This window comes from Strongylocentrotus purpuratus, unplaced genomic scaffold (assembly GCF_000002235.5).
Source record: "Strongylocentrotus purpuratus isolate Spur 01 unplaced genomic scaffold, Spur_5.0 spur5_scaffold_12, whole genome shotgun sequence".
NCBI lineage: Eukaryota > Metazoa > Echinodermata > Echinoidea > Camarodonta > Strongylocentrotidae > Strongylocentrotus > Strongylocentrotus purpuratus.
The window spans coordinates 3,852,638-3,858,637 of NW_022145597.1; positions in this window are offsets into that span (position 1 = coordinate 3,852,638).

Here is a 6,000-nt window from a genome sequence, read left to right on the forward strand (position 1 = left end):
TTTAGTGTCCACTTTAGCGCAATAAGAAAGAGCCGAGAATTGTCTTTCAGTAATTGGTAAGAGACACTGTAGATTAACACTTTGATTGAGCTCCGTTATCCCCTCAGGAATAGCGATCAACCCTCGTGCAAGGTTTGAAGCTCTTTGAGGTTTATAAAACACGCCACTGATACGCCTTCTAACTTAGGGCTATGTAGAAAACGCCGTATTATTTCAGGAATTATCAACACAGAGGTACACTTTAATCGTGTCTTTTATCTCGTCTCTGGAGCGTTGTCCTGGCTTTTTAACCTTACCATGTACCCCCGTACAGTATAGCTTAACAAAAATGTTTTTGATATATCCTTCACAGCTGGGTAGGGCAAGACAGCAGCACAGAATTAAACTCAAAATCGTTGTAAAATTCTTTGAACACGTGAGAGAGTGTATGGTTACTTGAAATTCTAACCGATATATATAAACCAGTAAATTTATATGAATTTGTGGGAAATGTACAATTATTTTCGTTTTTTGACAAAGAAATAAAGAAAACGGCCTTCTCTTTTGATATCCACGCAATAAAAGTGTCTTTAAAAATGCAACATATAGATACGTGGTTATTGCTCAAACAGTCTGCATGGCCCTCTCAAAGCGCTTTACAGAGATATATATATATATTATTACCCCGGCCATCGTAATGACAGGATATTGTTCAAGGTACCTCTTAACTAGTTTTTGTTTATCTTATAGACTGTTATATTATAAGGGGAGAGGAGGTCGTCTTCTTCTTCTTTTCCCCTCGTATAAGGTAGTAGTATCATATATCAGGTTATTTCTTGAAGCTGGGTAAGCCAGTTGACTTGTGCATCATTTGGGCTTGACAGGTGGCGTCATTTTAGTTATGAGCATAGCTTCAATAATTTAAAGAACACAAATCGAGCAACCTTATCGACTGCGGATTGATAATTTCAATTAAGGACTGGTAAATGATCAAATCGGTCTTTTTAGAAAATCGAACTATGAAGTTTTCTCTAATTCATGCTTAATATCACGGCGCACTTAACGATCCTCCTGCGATCTGATCTGAGTAGAAATGGCAATCATACATATAGAAATGTAAATATACATCATCATCCTGTTTGAGGATCTAAATAATGATTAGAATGCTAACAACTTGAACTTGGTGCATTTAAGCCTTCTAGTAAGAATAAAAGCCGAAACGGTTAATAGACAATTACACTACCGGTCTGACGTCGCTTAGATTCTAAGCCGATTTAGCCTTTCCTAGCTCCTGCAAGGAAGTTTGAAATCCATTGAAATATAGCTGCAGCATCGGCGATCTAGGATTTGATTTGTCGTCGATACGTGACAAGCCCCTCGTAGCATTAAAGGGAAGAATTGAGTCTGATTCTTTCTTTCTCAATTACTAACATATCCGAGTTCATCCACATATTAGTTAGCTCCCAATAGGCCAAGACAAACATTGTTTAATATTCAACTTTTCGTATACACCTATTGAGGTAGAACACCCCGAACGATTATATGGCTATTTTAATGTACCAACTCCATTTTATACAACATGGCAATCGTTCCCCGCAACTTAATGACATCACATTAAACACCATTTCCACGCAAAAGGCGCAGTTAGGAACCAATGAATGTGATCATAAAGTCTTGAGAAGCTGCTTTTATTTTCTTAGTCCCACTCAAGGCGTATCACACTATGTTAAGAGCAAAACAAATATAGAGCACTTTGATTACATAAATAAGGGTGTCGAGATAAAGCAAAGTTTGTCAATGAGGGGACAAAATTGAACGACCAAACAATGAGTCTTACATTTCTGGGATATTCGGGTAAAGGATTCGAGACTTTTTTAAACTGTAAAGCGCTCCAATGGGAAGGAAATGGGCAGGCACATCCCAGCCCTCTAGCAATGTTCCTCTTACGAATTCATTCAAGATATAGATATTGCACATGGGCTTGAAACTTTCAAATTTCCCTTTTCTCCTTGTTTGGGAACACTACTAATCCCCACCTAGACGGAGCGAGAAACGCACGATCCAGACATTAAAAAAGTGAAATATCATAAGGAATAGAAAGACGATTAATATGCCATGGTCACGTTTTCACAGCACATTACGATAAGTCATCAAATGCCATTACTGTTTAAACCTTATTTTTCTGTAAACAAGAAAAGATGAATGTCCCATATCCAATCCTTCTATCAGTCCGTCTTTCCATCTCTTTCTATCTCTTTCCCCTGCCTTTCCCTTAGTCGTCTCTTCTTCCCTCTTTTTTCATTTCCACGTATCCATCATCATAAAATACTCTTTTTCTCTTAAACATGCTTTTTCTGCAGTCATTGGTATAACGTGAGTAAACTGTAAATCTGCGCTGGGGACCCTTACATCTATTATATGCAAAGCAGAGTTTTTAACTATCTCCGACTAACTTTAATATGTATAGTATCAACTTCCATCAAGTATTATCAAACTGCTTTTTCCTGCATTCCTAAATATAAAAAAAAAAAAAAATAAAGATCTGAAATATTCCATCAAATTTAAGCAATGATCATTACGATACTCAATTCGCCATGTATACATCTGCCAATTAAACACATTAAGCTAAATTCAATGAAATGCAATATTGAAGTTGTAAGGGGAAAAAGGGACCTTTGTGGCTCTATAATGATTTATTTTGGCCCAGTGCTGCAAAATAACATCATAATGTTTCACCGAAACTCTATGATCTAGATACGTTTCATAAGAATTTTGAGTGACAAAAAAGTGTAAATTCGCAAAAGTATCCCCAAATGATAATAACATCACATTCGTAGAAAACAATATGAATCTTAGTTGCTGCTTGTATTATGTATCGGCTTGCATGGTGATGTAGATATAAAGTAGGCTTGCGGATACATGATTTGAGCCACTCCCGCCACCCATCCTCTCCGAGTGCTATAGTTCTCCTTAGAACTATAAGCTAGGAAAGATAATCAACAGTCTTTTTTCAAGACTACACCAACAGTCCTTTTCAGGACTACACACCCTCAAGAAAGATCACCGAGGGTCCTTTTCAGGACTACACCAACAGTCCTTTTCAGAACTACACACCCTCAAGAAAGATTACCGAGAGTCCTTTTCAGGACTCCTCAATCCTCCCTCTCTCTCACATGGTGCATCCGCAAGCCTACTTTATAATATAAATCTTTAACTTTCTTTCCTCAGGTGTTTGGAGAAAATGGATATTATCAAGGCTCATCTATTTATATAGAAGAATTAAACTAATTTCTAATTAAATTTCCAAAAAAAGTTTTGGTTAAGCCATGGTAACCACTTCAGACCGAATTCGCTGAAAAAATGACAAATGCAAGGTGGAAATAACTTTTGGACGAATGTGCGTGCAGTGCGTTCAGGTGCATGTGACAAATATGCTGTCCACCCACCTATAAATCTATACATAATATTGATGATGATGATAAAAACACTTATCTTTATAATCGTCCGTACGTGGCACCCTAGGGACAGGCGTATTTTGGCGCCATTGCCACGCATGATCGCAATGTCGGATAGAGGGGGAAAAAAGGGTGTTTTCCCATCCAAGAGGGAATGGATCAGAAAATAGATGAACATAACAGCTGATTGTTAATGGGGTAGGGGCGAAAGGTATTATCATTTTGGTAGGGAGTATCTAATGACTGGTATATAATGCAACTTTTTAGCGTAAACAGCAGCCTTGATTTATGCAGAATTCTCCAATCTGCTTTGTACTATGATGTACGCCCTGCTGTTGTTGCGATAGGTCTATATCTCAGTTTGATACTCCAAATTTGAAAACACGCAACAGATTAAGGAAAAGAATGGTCACTCTCTAATCGTTTTTCCTATCATTTAGCCATGGACCCATGATTAAAGCTACCTGATTGTCAACAGAAAATGAAAAAAACAGCTGTGTAATTCGTTGACCGTTTGCAATGGTTTGGGGGTGATTTTCCACACTGTGCTTTTGAATTTCCCCTTTATAACCATTCGACAGGAAATCATCTTTTTTTGTTTTTTTGTTCGAGACCATGGACTTTCGGTTCCATGGAGGCATGGTTAACAATTCCAATTGACTTCCATTAAAGAATATCTGAACAGTGCCTCTGGTTTGTCTCAATAAACTATTTACAGGGGCGGCGGAGCGGCTTTCAAAATGAGGGTGCATCTACAAAAAAGGGCCTTTAGGTGATAGGGGCACCTACAGATGATAACCTCAAAGCGAACAATATATTTGTATTAAATTTCAGATAATTATTGCATATACCTCTACATTGTGATTAATATTTTATCAGGAACGAAAAATCTTCAATACGCAGTTGTGTGTAAGTGTCTGTAATTTTAATTGTGAGTGAGCGAAGCGAGCGAGCTAAATTGTAAAAATGTGTGAGGTCGCAATGATTTTCTTATCCTAGTATGTACAAATAGGTATTTTGGGGGTACTTGGAAATGTGGGAGTGGCATTGCCATCGTGCCCCCTCCCCTCCTGTTGGTTCTTTCCTCCTATTTCTCTTTCAGTCAAGCCTCTGTCAATATCTTTCTGTCTCTTTCGTTCTGCCATACTCACAGATTAATATTTCGAAGTTTAGTCAAATGTTAAGTGAAGTTCAGTCAATATTATTACCCCTCTCTCTCTCTTCCTATCTCTCTTTTTTTCTCTCTCTCTTTCTCTATGTCTCTCTTTTTCTCCTTCTCTCTCTTTCTCACTCTCTTTCTCTCTCTCTCTCTTTCCCTCCCTTACACGCATACACACACACACACGAGCGCGACTTCCCTTGATCATGTCCGATTCAACATTATTTTCCCACCTTGAGCTTTCCATTAAGAACCTAATCCATACCCCTGGCTCTCTCTGTCACAATCTCTTCCATGTTTCATATAACGCCTCACTAAATCCTTTCCCTTCCTTATTATCATCTTCATTCATCTACAAAGTGTAGGCGGGATGTACGAGAAAAACGGTGAACCTATATTTGTCGTTACATTTTGATATTTTCAAATTCAGCAGTTTCTATTTCCAACCGACTGTCAAAATTATTTTAAATCTAAGAATCAATGGATATCCGATTGACTTATTTTGTCATGATTGTTTTGTGCGCTATTTTTTCAGGGATAATTACCCAGCCTTGGAATATTCCTTGCAATGTTATCCATTAAAGGCGCAGTCACACGAGATCAATCATTTTCTAGCAGTCCATTACGAACAAAAAAATTAATATTCTTTCTCTCTGTAATGCAAGAACTAAACCAGAACCGCCGCTATCTAACTGTTTTGGAAAAAAGATGAGTACATTCTCAATTGTTCCCATTAAACAAAATTATTTTGGTTCTGTCAAAGTACTTGGGGGAGCTGTGTAGATCGCCTATATTATCGGAGATGCTACGATGAAGAGGAAGAGTCAGTCCTTACTCCTTTGCTTTGGAGAACAAAGACGAATAAAAGGCTATTGTGGTTCTAAGGAAAGAAAGATGTAGGGCAAAGCAACTAATTAGCTCTTGGTATGGTATGATTAGGGCTTTAGACATCTTAGTTCACTGCACTAGGCTTTACGAAACTGCATAGTATGAATAGGGCTTTAGACATGGTAGTTCGTTGCGCTACTCTTTAAGAAACTGTCATGGTATGAATAGGGCTTTAGACATGGTAGTTCGTTGCGCTATGCTTTAAGAAACTGCCTGGTATGAATTGGGCTTTAGACGTGGGCAGTTCATTGTGATATACCTTACGAAACTGTCATGGTATGAATAGGGCTTTAGACATGGTAGTTCGTTGCGCTACTCTTTAAGAAACTGCCTGGTATGAATAGGGCTTTAGACATGGTAGTTCGTTGCGCTACTCTTTAAGAAACTGCCTGGTATGAATAGGGCTTTAGACGTGGGCAGTTCATTGTGATATACCTTACGAAACTGGATAGTATGAATAGGGCTTTAGACATGGTAGTTCGTTGCGCTACTCTTTAAGAAATTGTCATGGTATGAATA